The following is a 25,031-nucleotide window of genomic DNA, read 5'->3' as shown; positions in this document are numbered from 1 at the left end:
CGGGTCATATTTTTCGGATGGACTGTACAGTGAGATCAGTTTCCCCAGTCCCCATAGTTCAATGAACCCTGTCCACCACCGTAACCATTGACCAATTTCATCCTTCCTCTGGACTGCCTTGGGGCATGGTACCACGACAAATCTATATCCATATTTTATCTCTGAACAATAAAATATGTCATCTCTTTGGAGGTGATCTTTTAACTCACTCTCTAGTGCTTCTTTCGATTGCTCTTTGTTGAGACTGAAGAAAATTTTCTTTACTGATGGAACCCATGTTGAACATCCGTCCCCACCTAACAGCACCTCGGTAGGTATGCGGTGTAACTCTAACTATGTTGATGTCGATTGTTCTGTTGACGGGAGTGATCCTTCAGCTCCCCGCTCCGTCCATTCCTGCGCTTCACTCTCTTCGTCCATCACTATGTCTTTTTCGTCTCGAGGATCCTTCGAGTAGGGATGGATTAAGACTATTTGGCTACTAGCTTTATTGTCTGGGTTTGGTCATTCTACCTTCAATAAAGCCCTATCCTCACCTGCCCGCTTATGCAGTTACTGCAAGGGTTGTGAATGACGGCCTTATCAGTCAAAGACAACCTTACTCCCTTTCAGGCTGTCGGTCCGGGGTACTCAGGCAGAGACGTCCTTCTGCTGAGCATCCTTCTTCTGGGGCCCCTTTATCTCTGTCAGGGTCCATGTTCGGGCGCCACCTTTCGTTGTACGATGAGCTAACCCCTCCTACTTCCCTATGTCTAATGGGATTGCTCAATCCAGCTCTCCGTCCAACGGGTCCGGACTTCCCTAAACCTGAAAGATCTTATTAAGAAGGTTTAATGAAAGTTCTGTTTAAGCTGGTGTCGGGAAATGACTCGCCTAGCCTCTGACAGCCTTCATCCAAAAGTCTCGCCCTTTTTCAACTGGAGGTCCGGGCGACCGAGTAGCCTATTGCAGTCATCCACACCTTCGACAGTCACTTTTGTTCACGGCTGCTCATTCCCTAATTTACAGCTGGCTCTTGGTATATGGGCTAGGTTAATTTTAGTAGCTCACACAAGCCCCAAGGGCGCTGTTTTAACAAACTTGGCTAAGGCAACCTATAAAAACCTCCTAAAATATCTTAGAACCAGGCAACAAGACTTTTTACCAGCAATGAAAAACCAACAATACGGTGACTCAAATAATTGAATGTCCACGATTTAACTAGAAGTTTATATGCTTTCTTTAATTAGTAACACTTTTGCAGGGGTCAGTAACAGCTTAAATTCAGCAACACAAAATAATTTCAATAATAGAAATGAATCAATCAACTCAATCTGTCTTTCCCTGATGCTGAAACTAGTGGGTTTGAAGAGGCTTTGAAGACGGAGGCTCATGCATGCACCCGATGGAGAAGTTTCTTCTGGTAACAAAGAGTGATTTCTTGAAGGGAATACGACTTAATCTTCAGTCTTCTTCCTTTACGTGTCAGGCACTGATGCTCCAGACTTTGATGGTTAAACAGGAACTTTGTGGTTATTTGTCTCCAAAGACAGTAGTTTCCAGAGGCTGAAGAGTTGAAGGAAACCTGGGGACATAAATGAAGTTGATTCAGGACTTCCAGAACCCTGAAACTTAGAACAATCAGCTGTTCACCGATCAAGTTCACTTCTGTTGTCTGGATAAAAAGGCTTTAGATGAAATCAGATTCTTAATTTTGAGGCACAGTCCTTTCTGGGCACATGGGTTGATCCTCTTTTTTAATGCAGTCGATCAGTGGGGCTGTGTCTCTGTTCCTTTTCCATCCAAGCTTATTTTCTCCGTCCGAACTTGTGCGCTGGTCTTCTGCGACGAAACAACCCCGTTTCTGCTCTCAGCATTGTTTTTATAGCGCTTGATGCCTTCACCGGTCAGGCCCTTATTAGGCTTCTTAGTTATTGCGCAACCTATTCAGCTCAGCTTCTTGATTATTGCTCAATACTTTAGTCATGGTCACTGTGACCTACTGATTCTCTTTCTCAGCCTTGGAAATGCTAATAATAGCCACGCTGGTCTGTAGTTGCATCCTCCCGTCGCTGTCAGCATGCAGCTGGCTCTCGTCACTCCTAGTCATCCTACAGTTCTTTCCCTAATCTGCTCAGTTTTAAACTTTACACAGTATTACACATTTCATTCTTCAGCTTTCAGCATTCACTTTAAAACACCGTTGCAAAACCATCACTTCATTCTTTTTATTCATGCTTTACAAATGATTAATGTTATATTTCTTTCATATATAGCTGATTGAGAATGTCAAACCTTAATGTTCTTCCTCTAATTCTCAGTTCTTAACCACATTTCAATCATACATCTTTTAACTTGTTAATCAAAGACTACTAATTTTATTCAATACATGTCAAAGAATATAAAATCATCATACATAATTTATTTGGATATACTTGTTTTTATTTTTGCAAAAGATAAGATAGATAACATGTGGCAGATAATATGTAGCTCCACACAGGCCTCTCCAGTCTCTCAGCTCCAGAATATGAGAACATGCTTGTTTCATTCCCCACTGCTTCAACTGTGTGTTTTAATAATTATTGCATGGATTACACATAAGGATATAAGGATATTTATTGTAACTTTTATGGAGTTAACTGTGAGCAGTTACTAAATGTTGCATGGATTACATGGAAAGATCTCACCTTATTTTGACAATAGATAAACAGAAGGCATTTTGTGTTTATTTTGTTCAAGAGTGATTCGTCAGTCAAGATAAGGTTGAAGTTTCACACGTTGCGGACTACGTACAGACCCTTTAGTCTGACTAGCTTGAATGAGAATTGGAACTCTAAACTTATTTTGGCATCATTTAATCCTTAAATGTGCTTAATTTCTACTCAGAAATATTGATTAAAAGTTAGCCAAATAAAATGTATGCAAATTGCTTTAGCAATGTTAGATATTAAACCTTAACATTTGGTTTAATCAGTGTAGGACTCTCATTAATTTTTGTTGTGCAATTAGGATGCTGATATTATTTACTCTCTATCTCCTCTATCGCCTGGATTCCACGCTTTCAGATCTCAGCCTGACTCCTTTGCTACTCTGAGCTCTCTCACTCCTCATTCCAAGACCCTGTCTGCCCTCCAATGAACTGCTTCCTCCACCATCAAACAGACAAGATGGCCTTCCTATATCCGACATCCCCTCCGGACCTAACTCCGCTCACATCTGTAAGCCATTTGCCCCCTGGTTATTTTCTCCTTACACTGAGCCCCTACTCATCCTCTCTGTTCTCTCTCCTAGTGGCGCGCCTGACTGAACTGTGGAGGTTCTCTTCTGATGCAGCTTATAATTGTGATTTAAATAAACATCCTAAAAACGTACTAGTCTCCTGGTAGTTTTTGCATGTGGTTCAGCAAAACTGCCTAAAACGATGACAGAACACTCAAGCCAAACTGACCTAGCAGAAACTCTCCGGTTGGCTTTTGACAAACAAAAAACCTTATTACTCACTCATGAAAGTGTCCTTCGAATCCTGGCGGAGGAGCAAAATCAGACGACTCACAATATGGAAAATATCGCAGCCCTTCTCAATAACCTGCACGGTAAACCTCAGCCTGCTCTTTCTCCTACAGTGACCCCTAGAGTTCCGGCTCCATCCATTCATCCTCCCTCGACCTCTCGTGACGTCACCACACCCACTCCCAAACTCTTCTCAGCGAAGGTAGGCCGTTGTGGTGGGTTTCTGCTACAGTGCACTCTGGTTATTACCCGTTCACCTCACTCCTTTCCTAATAATGACACTAAAATATCATACATGATTGGGTTGTTATGAGGAAGGGCTCTAAGATGGGCTGAAGCCCGATTTCAGAATTATCCCCATATTGAATGCACGTTCCAAGAATTTATTGAAAAACTGAAGCTCACTTTTGATTATCAACTAAGTGACTCAGAGGTCTCCAGAAATATCTGGAAATTAAAACATGGCCAGCAGTCGGTTTCTGAATTCTCTGTTGAGTTCCGTACCATAGCAGCAAGTCCATGTTGGAAGCCTAGCGCTCTTAGAGGAGCCTTAGAGGAGCACTCATTGAATCTGTAAAGGCTGAACTGGTCCTAAGAGATGAACCCAATTCCCTTGATGAACTAATTAAACTAGCTATTGAGCTGGAGAACCGACTGAAGGAAAAGAACAGAGACGGGATAAGAAAGCTTAACACCCCCATGATGCATTCAGAGAATACTAACCCATCCTCATAACCCTCTGAGCAGGTCTTCTACTTCTTCATTTGGACAACCAGAACCTGAGCCCATGCAGGTGGGACGTACTCAACTAACTCCAAAGGAACAACAACAAAGATTTGAAAGAAATTAATGTTTATACTGTGGTGTTAAGGGACACTTTAAAGTCACCTCTCCAGTTCGGCCAAAAGAATGGTCCGCCAGTAGACCCGGGAGCTCTGGTGGACCAAAAAGAGACAGGTGAGAAATCCCGACCCGCACTTTCAGCCACTACCATTATCAGCCAGAAATCAATTCCCTTTTCTGCACTCATTGATTCTGGCTGTGATAAAAATATCATTGACTCCTCATTGGTTTCCTTGCACAATATAAAAACTGTCTCTCTCCCTTCTCCTATTAAGGTTTCAGCTCTGGGTGGACAGACGATCCCCTGTATCACACATTCCTCTGGAGCTTGTCATTTCAGGAAATCATCGCAAACTAGTGTACTTTTATGTCTTCTACACCCAGACGATCCCCATAGTCCTTAGTTTTAGCTGGCTGCAGAATCATAACCCTCACATTAACTAGACTAAACTCACAATCGAATCCTGGTCCATTCTGTGTCTTTCATCTTGCCTGCAGTCTGCCATTCCACCATGTTCTCCACCGGTGGACAGGGATGAGGTAGACCCTATTGACCTCGCTTAAGTCCCTGAAGAATACCATTATTTGAAGGAAGTGTTCAATTTTGAATATTTGGTCTTGCCATTCGGCCTCACTAATGCTCTGCTGTCTTCCAAGCACTCGTTAATGATGTTCTTGGCGATTTCCTGGACATCTTTGTTTTTGTCTATCTGAATGACATCTTCATCATCTCCAAGAACCTTCAGGAACACCAAAGACATGTTCGCCTTGTTCTTCAACGTCTCCCGGAGAACCGGCTATACGTCAAAGCAGAGAAATGTAGATTTCATCTCCAGTCTGAAACCTTCCTGGGATATATTTTTGAGGTTACTCTCATCCTCCGCTGAAGGCTGTGGGTCCTCCATCGGTTCCAAGGTTTGTGTAGGGGCTTCGGTAGAGGGTGAGTAGCTGGTAGCTACCTCATCCTCCACGATCACCTTCCTGTCTTCAGGCAGGACAATCGCGTCTACAGACTCAGCCATGAATAGCGGCGATGGTGAGTAGAGGTCTGGAGAAAGCGGTTGATACATTTTCATGTTGTATCCTGTAGGTGATGCAGGACTGAAGTGGTTCTCTGAGAATGAGGACGTTGAGGTGGATGGTGAGAAGAGGTCAAGGGAAGGCAGATGATATGGTCCAATGTTGAAGCTTTCATCGTGCTCAGGAGAGAAGTGGATCTCTGCTCGGTGGTTGTAGAGATCCCTGTATGGTGTTGGCTCACTCATTCTCAAGATTCGATTCTGAGTGTCTGTGAGCTTGCTGTTATCCCCCCGTATATATATCATAGGAAGGGGCGTGTCCTCAGAAGAGGGTTTGTTCTAGACGTAAAACAGGAAAATGTCAGCATTTTTTTCACTGACATGACATCGATCCAACTGCGTGAGTTGTGGAAAAGGTCGGAAAGACGCTGTCCAATTGCACTCATCTTCTCTGCCCAAGCTTCAAACAGCAGAGCCAGCATTGTCTTGAATATGCCGCAGTCCTGATTGAAAGCCTCCAACACAAACAGATCTGAGGGGTTCGTCCGGTTGTTCCTGCGTCTGCTTGCCCGAAAAGACCAGCGACCATTTGCTGTGGTTTTTGACCCCCACACTGCGCTAAAGAGAGGTTCTCTCTCAGCTATTTCAACATTGGATGGCATATGAAACATTCTCGCCCGTTTTGCAAGTCGAGGAGACAGTTCTTCTTCTTCCTCCCTCTCCTGCATTGAGACTGTTTCAGGGCTATCATTAAGGTGTGGGATTGCATGCCTTAACACAGCCCAGTCGCTGTGGGTGAGAGTACACAGAGCCAGTGATCCATTAAATACCTCGTCTTGATCCAATTGATACAGGCAAAGCTCTCCTATTTCATACATGAAAATATAACCCCATCTACCAATCAGGCCATATGGCTCCAAAGATCATTCTTTCTGCAGCGTGTTGAACGGGGGTCTTTGTACCCTGCAGATGTAGTATGTTGATTTCTTAGGAGCATTCAATTCACGGGATGAATACTGGTAGACAGTCACTGGGGTTTCGCACAGAACTGACATACCTCTTGGCCGACCCGAGGTCTGATTTTCAACCGTGGTTGTTAAAGTTGATGTTGGATCCTCATCATCGGTAAAGTATGTTATGACGGGGATTCCGATAGATATCTCAGATGAGGAAGTAGATGATATAGATGATGCAGTTGCTTGTTCATCATCATCATCTTGGCACGCGTTGCGTTTCTCCTCCGCTTGACGATAAACTCTCTTAACTCTAGCCATTGCTGAACGGGTGTTCTTTTCCAACGAATGCTGCATGTAAAGTGCAGAGTTTTATCCCTGTATTTAAAGTAAACACTAAAGCACGCCCCATTGTTTTCATTGGGTTATTCAAGGTTTAACGAGGCTTACAAACACACCCCTCTATTTTTAATTGGTTCATTTAAGGCCTTCCCCGTAACACCCTTAAATACACCCCTGTGTTTTAATTGGTTCATTTAAGGTGGTACATGACGACAACCAATCAGCATCCACGGTTACGCCCCTCGGACACACCCCCTGTTGACCCCATGACTTCCCCGCCCCCATCACCCATCCCCTCTTAAGGTCAAAGGTCACCTGTCAAAACGTTTGATTGAAGGGTGTATTTTAGTCTCTTCAGTATGAGGGATTGCTGCAAAGTCAACGCCAGTGACTGTCCACTGTCTCTACATGCTCATCTGGGAGGAGTGACAGCTACAAGTCACTGACTCGATGCAATCTGCTGGGTTTCCATAGGCAGAAAAACCTTTTATCCAATTTGAATAAATAACTGAATCTGACTGCACTGTTTAATGATTAGGATTATTTGGAATCAGTGAACGTCTCCCGGAGAACCGGCTATACGTCAAAGCAGAGAAATGTAGATTTCATCTCCAGTCTGAAACCTTCCTGGGATATATTTTTGAGGACGGACAGGTCCGAGCAGAGCCAGAGAGGATCAAAGCACTCCTGGATTGGCCCATACCTGAGAATCGAAAACAGTTACATCGCTTTTTGGGGTTTGTCAACCTCTACAGAAGATTTATCAAGAACTATAGTCAGACAGCTGCACCTATAACTACCCTCACATCCACCAAGATCAGCTGTTCTTGGTCCGGTGTAGGAGCTGTACTCACCCAATGCTCCAACTCTCTCCCACAACTTCACCCCTTTACTGACAGGCGGCGGTATCAGAACAACAGAGGAAAGAGTGATTTAAGCACTGGCATTCTCAAACAGCAAACTGCCCACATATGAAATAAATTCAGAATAACTTCTCTCAATTAGAGACACAGTGTCTTCTGGGAGCTCTCTTCACCCTCTTTTATGAACTCTGGATTCACAAACAGCAGATCGTTACTTAACTTTGTTTTCCTCGATCGACAAGTACTCAATCACCAGATCATAGTCAACTATGGATCCCAGTCAGAAGACTTAGTCTAGCTTGCCACCAAGTCAGACATTCACACACGTTTCCCCCCATGTCCGCATCTCTTGGGGGGTTGCGTAGGTAAAACCAAGAAGAGCTGGGAAAATGGTTTTATTAGTGGCTGCATGACATCACAGGGATTCCAGCTGTGACTCCTCCTTCCTGGGCTGGACTTAAAGTAGGTTGATGCTGTATTTAAAGATGCAGGGTTTCCTACCAGTACCTTTGTGTAAAATACAGACCATGTTTCACCCCATAGCTGGGGCAGGGCAAACAGCTTATACAACTCTCATCATATAGAAACAAGGTACAGCCTGTCTAGGTACTATAGTTCAATGCAGATGCAGCTCTTATTGAGCAGGTACTTATTATGGGTGATAACCATTCTGTTTGTTGTGCTCATCAAGCTGCCACTCATCAGAGCAGAGGCAGGAGTGGATGGTCAACTGGTGTTACAGGGAAAGATATGTGAACAAGCCACCTCTGGTTGATGTCACCCTCTAAGGCAACCGGCTTCTGAAAAATGAGCAACCTTACAATAAAACAGAACAGCAATACAGCTTGCTGCTATGATCTGAATCAGAGACTCACAAGCTTTTGTCTTGCTCTTTTGTTTGTTTTTGTTCCTGGCACTAACAGGAAAACAAACAAGCAATCACAGCTCCCACAACCTCGCGGCTGACTGTTAGCCTTCATTTCGTTCCTTCTTCATTTCTCTTCCTCCCACTCAAATGTCTCTCCGACATGCATCAAGCCTCACGCTGTTTGATGATCCCCGAGTTAAGTGCTCGGCAGCAGCTGAGGACGTTTTGTTTGTGGCATCTCGCTGTGTCAAGGTGCTCGTGGATATTAAATGTTTGCTATGCGGATACTAATTAAAAAAAAGGTGCATTTCAAAAAGCGGTAAATGAATATGCAAATGTTGTGAGTCTGTGCCTCCTCTTCTGAAGTGGTGATAACAATGTGGCTCTAAGCTCTACTCTTAACTGTAATTTTCTTGATCCACCGTGACAAACAAACAGAAACGATAATCCTATTATTTTTTTTAAATGGCACAGTTTTGTTTTCCCAAGGCAGCTGATGAGAGAAGGCTTGTTTTTATGTGAGCAGTTTTCTTCACCACTACTGACACAACTTAAAATCAATTTTCATCCTTTTCTGTTTCAGTCTACATGTTATTTTTTTAAGAAATTCACTCTTTGTCTTTCTCTGTGATGTGTGCACATGGACCGGACAAATAAGGGGAGCACACTGTTCTCCTTCAGGGCAGAATTTCCTTTAAGTAGCTTAGCATCACAGTAGGTTATTTGTTGCCATGTTTCTTTTTTCTTCTGACAAAGATATGTCCATTTGTTTTGAAAGGCGTTTGCTAACCTTGACATTTAAAGTATTTTGTTGTTGTTGTTGTTGTTTTTTTAATAATGCATGTAAGTATCCCAGAGAAATAGTTGCAGGGGATTTATTCACACACTGCACTTTGCTTTATTAGCATCATACATACAGCTAGGGTTCTGTTTAATGCAGACAAGAAAGTCAAACCGAATATAACTCAGGCTGTGTAACACTTTGCAGTCAGAAATATGTAACATGCATCTGCAGCTTGGTAATATGTATTGCTTTTGAACATGTCTTGGCAGTAAATGTTCTGCTAATGCAGTACCACAGTACTGCCTGAGAATCTTCTTGTGCTTGCTTCCTTTAGAGGTTGCCACAGCAGATCATCTGCCTTCATCCCAGCTTATCTCTAACTCCACTGGAGACATCCATCCATGAACCTTCTCTTGTCTTTCTCTTTTCCTCAACACTCACTGTTCAAAATTTAACATCCTATGTCCAATATGCACACCATCCTTCTTCTTTATATGTGCAAAGCATCCAGTCTCCCCAAACTGTTCACAACCTCAGCTGTTAAATATACACATTTATTACCATATCCATTGAAAATCTAAATGAAAAACAAGTCAACATAACAGAAGGTCTATCTTTATGAATTACAACATGTCACTAACAAAATATCCCTGAGCAAGGGGTATTTTCTTAAAGGGAAAGAAAAGCCCAGAGTATGACAGCAATATATCTATCATCCATCCATCCATTGTATACACTCCTTGCAGGGTTGCGTAGAGGCTGGTGCCCATCTCTGCCAGTCACTGGCCAAGAGGCGGGAAACACCCAGGTCGCCAGTCCATCACAGGACAACACTGACACACAAGACAAACAACCATCCATGCAAACACTCATACCTAAGGGCAATTTAGACTGACTTACATTTTACTTATCATCATTCTAACTTTCCCTCCTGTAAAGCTCCATGAACGGGTTAAGCTGTGTGTGGGGTGTTTGATTTTTTTTTATCTGTAATCACAAATAAGTGACATAGTAACAGTTGCAATAGTACTTCCACTTAAAAAATATTATTTTATGTCTTATCTTTACACAGGTACCTAACGTTTTCATGTAGACCTCATAACTGTGGAGCTATACTTGATTTATTTCAGATATGTAATTTCAGGCGGAAGTAGCTTCTAAAACCCTTGCGGCTTAACAGTTTAAAATACAATAGTCAACAAATCTGTAAAATAAATTGTATGCATTTTGTATGTAAGGGTTTAGGTTTTTTGAAATGGTGTTCCCAAATTACATAGAACCACCAGGTTGTTGCTTTCAGACTTCACCTGCTTCAACATGCTGGGACAAGTTATAAAGTAGACTCTGAGCAAACATTTTATCATTTTGCAAAATTGCACATAAATTTCACAATGGTGTGAAAATACTTTGAAATAGCAACGGTATTTGGCAGTACTTCTGTAAGAAAATGCTTAAAATCTGGCAAACACGATTCTGACAGTCACCTTTGGACCTGTAGGGTATATACAAATGGCTATTTGTGTTTGGACTGGACATCAGCAGTTGCAGATGCTCTGACATATGACAGCACATTCATAGTTCAGCCACCATGTCTCTTCTGACAACTGCTGACTTTCAGGACACAGTAGTTTATAACATTCAAATTGTGTTTAAACAAACCAGCATTAGTAGCGGGTAAATTTATGGTTTCAACATTTTCAAGTAAAGTTATGCATTATTTTTTCATTTCTATCAAAACATAGAATGAGATGAAGCATTTAATTTTGTGGCCTTGTTAAAAGTTGCAGCAGGTTTGACAGCTTCTTCAGGTATTAGTAACTTTTAGTAATTTTTTTAAACACGTTAAGCTCTACATTAAGAGCTAAAAGTGCAACATATGCAGAAAGTGTTGCCTTGACACTTTGAAGAAACTATTTTGGCACGGCTGCCAATTTACTCTGACAACAACCTATGACATATTCATTTCCCTAACTAATACCTGAACTAAATGCTTTACTCCACTTGAACCTCAAAGGCTTTTAAAGTGTAAGCATTATTATATTTCCCATACTGTGTGCTGTAATCAGTAAATAGCAGTGTTTAAAAAATGAATCAACTTGAGTGCTTATGATCACAATGTAGGAGTTTACTTTAATAAAAAAAATCTCCTGTGGAAATGAAGAAAAGTCAACATGTAATTATTGTGGAAGTGTTTGTTTGAATCTTAGTCGACAGAGGTATTTAAGAGTCTGAGCCAAATCCTTATGCAGTCTCCCTTGAACCCGACAGAAGACACCAAGACCCCTTTAATCTTGGCGGTAATGCACTGACAAGCTCCTCTGACGCACCTTTCATTTGAAATGTTTTAATGTCTCTTCACATTCTACTCCTGTCGTCGTTTTTTTTTTTTTTTCTCTATGTGGCTTCTTCACTCTCTTCCACCTTCTCTTTGTAGGTAGGCGTCGTCAAGCGCCTTACAGAAAAAAAGGGTGCTTGAACTAACTTCTGGGGAACATCATTCTAACTTTAATCTGAATTTTTTCAGCTTTATGGAGGGGTTCATTTATTAAAGTGATGGCATTTGCAGGAAACTGCTTTAACACCTTGAATTCCCAGAGGACGGCAGAGCGACTCACTCTGAGTTTTCCTCTATTAGAAGCATTCAGCATGGATGCAATATGAGAAAAGCAGGTTCCTCACCACCTACAACAAACCAAACTGAAGGAGATGCAACAAATATTTATGTTGTATTTTAATATCTTGACTTTGTTTTGCAGCAAAAACAGCCAATGATTTATAGCATCATGGCTTTAATTCTCCATATATCCTTGAGCCACATCAAATGAAACTTCTAGCTTTTTTCAGTAAAGATTTAAAGCAGATTTTTTCCTCCAGTTGATGCTGCATAATGATATTAGACTTTTTCAGCTGTGATCCTTAATCTCCTGCATTTGTTAATTGGGCCTTCTTAACTGTCTGACATTTCAGACTCCTCTAAGAGGATTGAAATGCTTCACAAACTGCACGCTAGAGACTGATTTGTCTCAAACTAGACATAAGAAAGATTTTTGAGTCTTGTTTGGGAGGTATGAGACGAGATGGCATCTAGGCTGCTCAGCATCCCACTGTGTCCACCACAGGGGTCCACCGCTTACCATATGGGGAGGGATTTAGATATGTTACTGAGATATTTTTGGATTCTTTGTTTAATCTGAAGTTCAACACTGTTTCTGGTTCTACATTAAAAAGAATGCCAACCTGCAAGATGGACAGAAACAGACCAGTGGACCAAGAAAATCAGAATTTGCAAACCTGCCTCTTTAAACATCGATTTATGTATAAAGCACATTTTTCTCATTTACATTTGCACACACATTTATTTGAAACTGTATTCCAGTTTCTATATGAAGAATCAGTGCAGGAAGTATCAATCAATTGGAAATCACAGTGCAAGCAGTCATGCCCATCCACCTGATCTAACAGGCCACGTAAGAAGAACAGCAATCAGAGAAGCAGCCATTGTGACTCTTAAGGAGTTGTTGATTCACAGCTCAGGTGTGAGAATCTTTCAAGAGGACAATTATTCATCATACACTCCACAAAGTCCCACAAGTGGCAAGAAGAAAGCTTTTGTTGAAAGTTTTCTTCATGCCATGTAGGCATGAGGCAAATATGTGAACAAGTCAGGGGTGTGGCCAGATGAAACCATAGTTGAACATTTTGACCTAAATGTAAACACTATATGTGGAGGAGACCTACACTACACACCATCCTCACTGTGAAACATGGTGGTGGGAGTATCATGATTTGTGAATTGCTTGTTTCATCAGGAACAGGGAAACTGGTCAGAGTTGATGTGAAGATGGAAGTAGCTAAATACAGAGCAAGCCTTAAAGAAAATCAATTAGAGGCTGCTGACGATTTAGGACTGGGATGGAGGTTCACCTTCCTGCAGGACAACACCCCAAAACATACAGTTAGAGCTACAAATGAATAGTTTAGATCAAAGTATATGTATGTGTTAAAATGCCTCAGTCAAAGTTTGGATCTAAATTCAACTTAGATTCCATGATTCAGAAACTCTCTATCCAGTCTGATTGAGCATGATGAATTTTGGTCCAAAGAAATAAAAATTGTAGAAAAATATCTATCCAGCAATGTCATTTTGAGAGCTGATTTGCAGCAAGTGACAAATAGAAGCCATGTCATATCTCCTATAGAAAAACATTTCATGGAGCATGCTCTTGCATCTGAATAATTCTAGCATAGCATCACTCCATGGCACACCACTGTTGTCTGGATTGCACTGGAAGAGTGGTTCTATCATGAAAATGTGCTGTAGATTATAGTTGTCTGCTGCATGTTCTACAACGTAATACTGCCATGAATGTGGGGGAAAAAGACGTCTGCAGATTTATGCAGTAGGACTGCAGACACGGGTCTAATCAGATTCAAAGCCATTTCTCATGAGCCATTTAAGGGGTGCATTTTGTTTAAACTTTTATTAAATTAAACCAAAACAAAAAACACCATGACTGAACTTAAATATTGTGGCATGTTTTAAAACAAACAAAACTGAACATCAACAGCCACCAGAGAACATAAAACCATTAAGGAGCCTCTAAAGGGACACTGAAGGGAATTAATTTCACATGGTCTTTTATAATTCTACCACCTTTTTCAGGGGTTAGAAAAAATTCAACTGACTTTTAATACTCCTTTATTTAGCAAAAAAGATCACGTGTTTCTGTAGAGCAGAAGTTTTCAACTTGTCATGGTTCAGCAACTACTATAACCTGTTTTTGACAAGCTGCAAGTCAAGAAAATATTTTTAATTCAGTATTTTATAAAAGAATTAATTATAAGGCTAACATCACAACTGGAGCAATTAGCATTGATCATGTTTAACAAATAGTTTTTATTTTGTTAAAACTCTGCCTGTGTTAAGTTTTTGAGTTTGTGTTCTGTTTACCTTCTCTGCACAGCCAGGTCTCTTGCTTTATAACTGTTCATTCAGGTTTATTAGATTATTTCTGTTTAAGCTTTGGTTACTTCCCTGGATTCCGTTGTTAGATATGTTAGTTTATATTTCCTTATAGATGTAGTTCTTTCCTGTTTATGTTCTTTTGCAGTCTAGATGTTTACTTATTTCAGTTCATTTATATGGTTCCTGTTTCCTCCCTGCTCGCCTGCTAATCAGTGTTAATTAGTCACTCTCCCTCAGTATTCCTCAGTCTCCCTTCCACCAGCTGCAGCTGATTCTCTCCCTGATTATCCTCCTCAGTTCATTGGTCCATACTCCACTTCCCTCAGTATTTAAACTCTCTGTGTTTCATTGTAACCATCAGTTTGTCCTGATACCTACCTGCTATGCTACGCTGTATCCTCCCTGCCATGTTTTGTGTCCAGCCAGTCTGTAAGTTTTTTGTTAATTATTATGATTAAAACCTCTCTACTCACCATGCGACTTCCTCGCTCTGCTCTGCACTTTGGTCCGACCCAAAACCAGCACACCATGACAAATGTAGCTTTAGCTGAGAATCTGCTATGTGAACCTATGAGCAACACTGCACTATTAAAATGAAAAATTGCGGTTCATAAGCATTTAGTCAGTCAGCCATTTTCTATACCACTTCTTCTATAGTGGGTCGTGGGGAAGCCGGTGCCTATCTATGGCTACCGTGCAGCCCCCCATAAGCATTTAAGTTTACAAAATTAAATATGTTTGAGATTACCTGTCAGTAGCTAAGTACTGAAAATTATTGTGATTTGAATAAACCTAATAAACCAATCATGTAACTCCATCGAATACCTCAATTTCTAAGAATAAATGGGAAAATGAAGAATGTTCTTTGGTCCAGAGAAGAGCCTCAAATTCTGGCGTAAGCAAAAGCAACGTTGGGGTCATGCTCAATGTCCAGTCTGTTTTCTGTGTTTTATCTTGAGCTGGACCAGAGCTGAGAAGCCACACTCATAGAGATGGATAGTACTGAATGAAAGGAAGACTATTCTTCCTAAAGTGGTGTGGAAAGGCAGTGTACTAGAACTAAGAGAGGGTAACCTGTGAAAAAATTAAAGTGCAGTCACATGATAGCCCCACCAGCTGACTCTCTAGGTTGTTGATTTCCATGCTGATCCTGAAGGAATCGTGCGTCTAGTCATCATCTCATTGTTTCTCATTACAATTATACCCATATAGTCAGTGTCCTACCTGCAATTTGCTATACTTGATGTAAACAAACTTTGTGTCTTCTTCTATGGCAAAAAAGAAAGGCGTGTCAACCTGGATTATAGGGCATTATCACCACCATTTGTAAAGAGTGTGAATAAACGAGAGTCCATTGTGTTTTCTTTCTTAGTATTCTGCGTCAAAGGCTCCGAACACACCCGTTGAGAAAGATTGATATAGAGTATGAAACTGTTCATATTAAACAGTTTTCTCAGGCCAAAACTTTTATGTTTTGCAACAGCTATGTCATTAAAAACAATAAAAAACAGATGCATTTCATTCTGGATCTCTTTACTTAGTTAATTTAGTAATAGGAGCAAAAACAGAAGCGAAAGTCTTGCTAATCAAAACATAACCTATTTATTTATAATGCAAACAGTGTAGTGGCCTATTTAAGCCTTAAATTCTGGTCTTTTTGTGATTACACACAGAAATACACACCCTAATAATGTATTTCACTTCAAAGTCTTCTTGTTTTTTTCTGTGACATTCACACTTCTCCAGGGTCAAACAACATCTCAAAGCCCCCGTATCAATTATTAAATATTTTAAGAAGCATCCCACCTCCACCTCTGTCACCCCCCAGGAGAACGATGCCGTTATCATTTTTGTCAGAGTCAGTTTCCATCTGCATTCGTCATCCCCCCGCACACATTTATGAGTTATCAATCGCCGTGTCAGGATGCAAAATAACTGATGTTCTTTGGGGCGGGATTGGATGGGACTATCTTTGGCTTTCAATCAATGCATATTCTCTCTCTTCCTCTCTCCTGTTCCACCACTCCCTCATAAATCTTAAAGTATTGTGAGGCTGTAATGTATTTGTGGTGGTAGGGGGGGCGTTGGGGAGTTCTGCTGTGGGTGGGTGCAGACGGGGGTGTTGGGTCGTCTGGATGACAGAAGCACTAGTTATATTATCAAACATTACACCTTAGGGCGAACACGGTATCAAGGGCTTTCAGACTGTGTATGCTTGGCGCAATGGCAAAGGAGGAGGCCTGGCTACAGCACGCAGGACAAGAAGGGATTACTTTCTGTCATCCATAAATCAACTCTGCAGCTAAACTAATCTTTCTGACTGGATGGCAGAGTAAATACACAGGGAACAGGGATGTAATGTGTGCTTGATGCATCTGGTTGTGGCTGCCCTGCTGCTTGCAGAAATTGTGAAAAGGCACTCTGCCAGCAGTTAGAAGTTTGTTAATGTAGACTTTCCTGCCCTTATATCCTTCTCCATCTTGTTGCACATGGTTGTGATGTCTTCTCTGGTTGGAAATTGATGAAAAGGTAATTAATACAGACTAAATAAAGATTTAACCTGTCTAATGAGCACCATGCAACTGTTAAAGCACATCCTGTGCTTTTGTGTAAAAAAGAAAAAGAAAAGTTTTGTTTAAATAGAAATGCTTTGTTTTTGGCTTCTCAACCTGCCTTCATGCTTCGTAATGAGGGGAGTAGCAATGATTCTTGTCAAAATAAAACCTGTCTTGTGAAGTACTATCCAGTTGCTGTCAGCATTACTATTTGTCTAATGAAGTAAGTTTAAGCCTTTGTTATGGGCCCTGGATGTAAAGGTGTGTGGTTTAAACTCCAAAATCTGTTTCTATGTTTAAGACTCTTATTTTGACATAAGAGGGGAAATAGATCTTGTGCTTACAGGTTGTGATGACAGAGTCGACAAATGAAAACACTGTTAGGCTGGCAGAAAACAAATTGTACATTTAAAAAGTAGAGTTTGTTTGACTGTATTTTGGGTAGCTGGTCAAAAACGTAACTGTGACACACAACTGTTAAACTGTCAAAGTTAGCAGATGTTGACATTAGTGTAACAACACTAAAGTTAGCATCTGCTTGGTGTAAGGTTACCCTATTCCAAGCGAAAAATAAAAAATAAATAAAGGACGCCTATTTCAGTTCAAGACCTGTTGTTACTTCTATTGGGGTGACAAGAATCACATGCCAGATGAAACATCAGCAGTGGTTTAACCAAACTGAAATAAGGGTCTCAGGAAAGCTTTAATAACACTAAATTTATACTTCATATTTGTCACCAATGAATAAAGAGAAAAACCTTTCAGCTTTCAACTCTAATTGGTACTGAAATCAGTGTTACCAGATAATTTGTAGACAATTAAACTTTTAAACACGATTCTTAACATGTACTTGAATAATAATAATGAAACAAAACAATAACACAGGGTAATGTGAACATAAACAATTTAATTATCAAAAGAAATGTAATAATAATATTAATACATAAGCTATAAAAACTTTAACAATTTATCATTAGTACCATTGCTTGGGGAGTGATATGTCCCAGGGTCTTGGGTCTCTGGGTCCATGGCTGGATCTGCTCGGGCATTGACGGCTGCCAGCGGGGCCTGTGGCCTCGTCGCTGCAGCTCCCTGGAGCTTATGCACTGTGGCTGCTGGGTAGTTCCCCTGGGACCCAGTGATGGTTCTTCTGGGGTTCCTGTGTTCTGGGGGGCTTTTGGATGGCTATGGCTTGGATCTCTTCTGTATCTGTCCCAGGTCCAGGGGGGCAGGTCTGTGGCTCCTCACACTCACTATTGCATATTTGTATGGAGAAACCTTGTAAACACAAGCGCACTCACACTCAGACCCACACATGTTAACAGATACACAAATGCGTACACAGATATCAACATCTTGCATTCGTAAGTGCCCTGCACTTTTTGGTAAAGAAGCAGTTAATATGAATGTTTCTGCAGGTGTAGAAGCAAGCAGGGTGTTATCTTCCTCCATTATTTTGTCCTTCTCTCCTTTTCCTTTTTGCCCCACCTCTCTCCCTTTCGTGCTTCTTTTTACAGGCCCAAGCATTTATTTAACAAATAAGAGTACTGTATAAACGTTTTTTTTAATCATAAAACCTGCAGCATTTCAGCACATAACCAGAGTCAAACGATCTTTTTGGGCTTTAAATCGTGTAGCTTTGGCTTCTTCCTGCATGATGAAGGTGCGGGAGGGCATTTGTTTCCAAAATAAGCCAGTCTTATCTATATTAAAAACTTGTTCAGGCTTATATTCCCCTTCCTCAATGATGGCTTTAAATTTATTGTTCACGAACACTTCTGCTCCAGCGGTATTTGCAGAGGCAATCTCTCCATGCAGAGAAACATTTTTAAGTCCAAAGCGTTTCTTAAATTTTTCAAACCAGCCCTTGCTAGCATTAAATGCGCTTGGTACTGCGTGAACAGCACTTGATGATGGCCCGGCATCTGCATCCTCCTCCTCTTCCCTGTCACTGTCGCTGTCAGCAAAGGTTTGATACAGTGTTCTAGCTTTTGTGCAGATAACATTCGTATGCAGCGTAATGTATTTTTTTTTTTCTGCAGTCATTAATCCACAAAGCTAATAAAGACTCCATCCTTACCATGGTCTTGTTGCGGACAGTTGCAACCCTTTTTGCATCCTTATTAAAACTTATTGTTGCTGTCGTCCTTATGTTATTTTCCTTCTTCTTTATGGAACGAACGAAAGATTCATTAATTCCGTAATGGCGACCTACAGCCAAATAGCTTCTACCTTCCTTCAGCATGTCCAGAAGTTTTACTTTTTCTGCGATAGTTAGCATCTTCCTCTGTCTTTTGGGCCCGACCGCAAGTACCTTTGTCGGTGCAGAACGTTTTGTCGACATTATGGGTTTGCAAGAGAATTTGCAAACTTAAAATTGGCAAGCTGTTTTACGTACGTGTACATATTAAACCGCAAAGTTATTGACACACAGGTAGAGAAGAAGCGGAGAGACTGTTTAGCCAATCAGAATGCAGAACACAATGCACGATGCAAATCCGTGAAGCAGCGAGACCATGAAAGGTGAACCACAATATAGCGAGGGTTCACTGTACACCCAATCAGTAGGCAGCTTGGGGTTATGTGACAGGGGGAAGCTGGAATCCCTCAGGATCCCTCAGGAGGCACTTCATTTAAAATCATTTTGTAATGGAGATTACCATGTGAGCTCAGGAACACTTCAGAAAACCATTATCAGTTAACACAGTACGTTGTTACATCTGCAAGTGCAAATTAAAACTATCATGCAAAGCATAAGCCGTATATCAACAACACCCAGAAACACCATCAGCTTCTCTGGGCCCAAGCTCATCTGAGATGTACTGACGCAAAGTGCAAAAGTGTGCTGTGGTCTGACGAGTCCACATTTTGAATTGTTTTTAGAAATCATGGACGTTGTGTCTTCCGGGCCCAGAGAGGAAAAGGACTATTGTTATCAGCGCAAAGTTCAAAGCCAGTATCTGTGATGGGATGGGAGGGGGGTGTTAGTGTCCATGGCATGGGTAACTTGCACATCTGTGAAGGCACCATTAATGCTGAAAAGAACACACAGGTTTTGGAGCAACATATGCCTCCATCCAAAGACTTCTTCTGGGACGTTCCTGCTTATTTCTGCAAGACTATGCCAGGGCATTCTGTATGTGTTACAACACCGTGGCTTCATTGTAAAAGAGTGCTAGACTGGCCTGCCTGCATTCCAGACCTGTCTCCCAATGAACATGTGTGGCATTTAATGAAGCCCATAATATGACAATTGTCCATCAAAAAAAAAGGAAAATAATTCCACCAAAGCTTCAACAATTAGTGCCCTCAGTTCCCAAACGCTTATTGAGTGATGTTACAAGAAAAGGTAATGTAACAGATGCCCCTGTGCCAGCTATGTTGGAATGTGTCAAAGCAGCATATTGAAGATGAGTCAATGTTTACAAAAAAAACAATAAAGTTTATCAGTTCGAACATTAAAGTTCTTGTCTTTGTAGTGTAGTTAATGGCATATAGGTTGAACAGGATTTACAAATTAAAGTATTCTGTTTTTATGTACGTTTCACACAATTTCCCAACTTCATCCGAATTGGGGTCATACACAACCACCAATCTGGAGGTGAAATTAGACGATGACCATATTGACATACAAGACAGCTCTGTTGTAAAAACAAGCTTTTCACCTGCTGCGACAAATTACTAAAATAAACACCATTTTGTCCAGGAAGAATTTGAAAGGATTATTCATGCCTTTATTATCTCACACCTTGATTACTGGATTGAGCAGTATATTGGGATCAGACAGGGTTCTTCAGCTTGTTCAAAATGCAGCTGCTCCTCTTCTAACCCAATCACACATACGAGAACACATCACTCCTGTGCTGGCTGCTCTTCACTTGCTCCTCGTGTGCTACAGAATTGATTTTAAAACAGCTGACCAGCTGTTCTGGCCGTTTCAAAGAAGAGGTTGAAGCTCAGAGGTGATCGGGCTTTTGGGGTTGCTAAACCCTAAGTTATGAAATGGACTTCCTCTAGTTGTTAGGCAGGCTCCTTCACTGTCTTCTTTTAAATCCTTTTAAAGGCTCCCTGGAGTTTAACACAGCATGAGTTGTTTGTTCTTTTTTGTAATTTTTTTGTTGTTGTCTAACATTCTTTTATGTCTGCTTTTACTTCGCTATTTCTACCTATTCGCGTAATCTACAGCATTTGGTCAGCCATTTGTTATTTTTGAACGTGCTTTCAAAATAGATTGGATTAGACTGGATTGGATTGATTGATCAGAAGGTCAGAAAAAAGAGAAAAAAAACAATCAGTCAGTCAGTCATTTTCTACCGCTTCTTCCACAGTGGGTCGCGGGGAAGCTAGTCTATGGGCAGGAGGCGGAGTACACCCTGGACAGGTCGCCAGTCCATCGCAGGGCAACACAGAGACACACATGACAAACAACCACGCACACGAGAAAAAAAACTGTAAAATCTAAACATCTTTCTCCATCTCAAAACCTTTTTTTATGATTTTCTTTAAATTTTGTTTTTTGATTAACTAGAGAGCAACACTTCCACAACAGGTTGGCAGATGTTATAAAGTTGGAAAAGGTGCAGAATAAGGGCATTACCAGTTACAAATATGCTGCAATACAACACATGGGGCTCCTTAATAATTGAGCAGAAGGAGAGGTAAGATAATGTGAAGCAAACCCAGGTCCTTACATAGGCAATTTAAGTTCAAATCAGACCTGAGGGACACAAAGAAAGCCCTGGTGACATGTAGCCTGCTCGGAGTAAATCACCTCTTACATTGTGTCTGCATTCACCTGATGAGTTGTTAGGCTTTTACATTTCCTTGTGAAGAGGATTTTGTCACTCTAGTTGAGGACCCCACCAGGGACTCAGGACCTTTAATGACTATTTGGAATAGCAGCGCAGACAATCATGGATCCCTGTGGAAAACAATAATTGACTAAGAAGATGCACATCTGCCTGTAAAACTGTGGCAAACCCTATTCCTGTTAAAAATGAGCTTTGCAGAGCTCATATGGACTCTTTATACCACAATTTAACTGAAAATGCTTGCTAAACAAATAGATGGCTCCTGTTTCTTATCATAGAGTATATACAGGAATAAACTGTTGAGAAATTCTTTAAAATATCTTACAGTTTTCAAAATCGAATTTGACAATCAAGATTGACTGGGCAGACTAACGGTAAGGGAATGTTAAGATAAAATAAACATACACCTATCACTGACATTAAGGTTGTGTTAAATGCAGTCTCTATGTGTTTTACTTGAACGGTTCTTTTTACAAGGGGAAGAAATAGACAATATAAAACCTTCACAGATTTTCATACCTCGTCTTTTTTTCTCGTCTGGCTCAAATATGTACATACATCCCTAATAATATTTGATTAAATGTCAGTAAGTTGGACCTTGCCCTCACACTTTTTTGCAGCCATCAATAAGGTACTACAATAATTCTGATATTATATTTTAACATTAAAATTTATGGCAGAAACGGTAGAGTTCATTTCCTGGCATGGATCTGATCTTTAAGCATAGTCCATAGATTTTCCACAGGGTTGAGGTCAGGGTTATTCCATTAGCTTAAAAGCTGCTTTATCCATTCCAGATCAAACCAATTTTTTAAGGTTTGAGAACTTTGTCCTGCTAGAGCACCAATTTGTTTCTAAGTTTAAACATTCTAGCTGTTGATTTGAAGTGAAGTTCAAGAATTTGTGGGTGAAAGAGCCCCACAGCATGGTGCCACCACTAGCAGGTTGGACACCTGGTACAGTATTTTAAGATTTGAAAGCCTCATATTAACCCATAAAAACAGTTAATATTGTGTTGCATTTGTAAAGCAAAGTGCTTTACTCTAAAATAAAGAACCAGTGGTAATTACATCCAAAATGAAACACGTTCATTCATTAATAGTCAATTGTGTCACATAAAAAGAAAGTAATATTTTGCTAATTTTAAAAGGATAACAAGCTAAGACCAGAAAAGTTATTTGAAATTTATGTGAAAACTGCAGTAATCAATTGTTTTAAGTCCTGATTTAATGTCCACAATTTCTAAGATATGATATAATCATCGGATTTGAAGTGTTTAAAGCCATAAAGATCTTACTGTATGAAAACCTCTCAATGTAAAGAAAGTAATAAAAAATCTTCTTTTTATTATTGTTCTGGCACTTAGCAAATAGAAATAATTTTTGTCATCCTAAATGATCTAAAACAAGACATTTTAGTCTGAGGTAATGTCAGGCAGTGAGGGACAAATAGGCTAAATGTCCTTTTTCTACACTATCTGTAAATATCTGGTTTCAACTGGAAGTAAGTGCTCTTGGCAGCAGGACGCGATAGATCCCAATGCTGAGTCTCAATAGAAATGGCAGGGTGCTGGGGAGGGAACACATGAAGGATTGTACAGAGTTATAAAGTTAACTCTGAAGAATAAAGAAACGGCACCTTGATCGCAAACATAATTCCAGAAGACACTGGTCATGTATCACCATCCAGTGAAACCTAAATAAGATTTGTTGACCTTCTTTGTGAATGCCAACAGGGAGTTCCCTCCTTTACATTCCAGGAAACAGAGCTGTTAGCTTGCATGTTGTCTTCTGTATGTCTGGACATCGTTGCCTGGATCCAGCTGGCCAGCTGCAATATTGCATTATTTATAAAACATAAACAAGCAAAATGGATTCCTCTGGTCCACTCCCCACCAAAGTCAGATGATTAATGAGTCACTCTTTAGGTTATAATTCAAAGTTCATCCTCACATACATCATATTTTGAAGCACATAGATTATAGGAGAGAGAACATTTATCATATGACAGGGCCAAACACAAGCTCTCCTGCACACACAACACACAGAAATACTACAGGTTCCTAAAAACACACACACTCTCACAAAATCATGTACACACAATTTCTTTTAAAAGCAGACCTCACCAGAGTGGACCTCCTCTTTCACATCCACTTATTCTAATTTTAATCACATATCTCTGAAGCATTAAAGTGCCATTTACACAAACTGATGAGTGATAATAGTCTAAGAAACTGGCCATTTCTATACACTGCTGGCCTCAGAGAGCCAGAAAGATGATAATAATCCATCATAATAATCAAACCACCAAACACAAACACACACACACACACACTAACCACCAACACACACACAAAGGGTTATACATGTTCCTCTAACATTTAACCCCAGACTTTGTGTTTGGCTAATTACAGCGTTATTTAATTTAAGAGTTAATTATTTAACTTAATTTATGTTTTCCCTTTCTGTGTTTTTAGTTCTTTCATTAACCTCATTTATATCACTTAGGGTAAGCTAAATTATATTTATATCGTGCAGCACAAGGTGGTTATTACCACCACTAAAATGGCATATATTTTCAATCTAGGGCTGTCAAAAAGTCAATATTTAAAATGTAAACAGTACCTAAAAAAAAATTATTTGATTTTACACTGTCTTTTCAATTGTCTTTTCCATAAAGAGAAGCATTTTTTATGACTGCTGCATTGCCTACCTTTTGGTTTTCCACTATTTAAAACAATTAAACTATGAATCCCATGCCATAAAATGTAATTCTGCTGTATTGAAAATGGACCGCAGGTTTGACAGAACAACAGGATTAACAGACAGAAATCAGGTTAATGCAATCAAACAGAAACACAAAACAGGTGCAGATCTTGACACTTGATCATTTTTGGATGTTTTATTCAGTCGCAACCCTAATTCTGAGCACTTTTATTTTTGCTTGTCTTTGTTACATTTTAAAATTTGTTTTTCTGAGTGAGATGTCTTTAAAAACCGATACCAAATCAGATGTAAATGTTCATGTGTTGTTTCCTGCTGTAGAAAATAGGTGCATTTAAAACAATATCATGGTGAGTGACGTAAAAATGATTTAAACAAACTTGACTAATAAAATTGATCAACCAGAACTCACAGAACTTAAAAGATTTGCATAAAACTGATCAAAAACAACCAAATAATTAGAGTTTAAAAATGTCTTGCAGGCTTTTATGCGGCCACTGGCAACCTGCTGAATTATGGTCTGGTAAAGTCACATCTTTGGATATAGATCAGCGAAAATTAGAAGTGTTGTTATGCTTTGTCAATACTTTATTAGTATGCATATGATAGAACTTTGGTACACGCTGATCCAGTTGGACGTTTAAAATTATTGGCATTTAAGCTTTCCACCATGAAGTTTTTCATTGTACATTGAAAGCAGAATTATTTGAAGCTATCGTTGCAAGGAAAAACAAATGACAGGGCTGGATTTCATCTACTCTAAGCAGGAAAAGTGAGCAAATTTCACCCTGCAAATCTAAACTGCTGACTGAGAA

This window comes from Girardinichthys multiradiatus, chromosome 13 (genome assembly GCF_021462225.1).
Source record: "Girardinichthys multiradiatus isolate DD_20200921_A chromosome 13, DD_fGirMul_XY1, whole genome shotgun sequence".
Taxonomy (NCBI): Eukaryota; Metazoa; Chordata; class Actinopteri; order Cyprinodontiformes; family Goodeidae; genus Girardinichthys; species Girardinichthys multiradiatus.
This window is presented reverse-complemented; position numbering follows the sequence as displayed.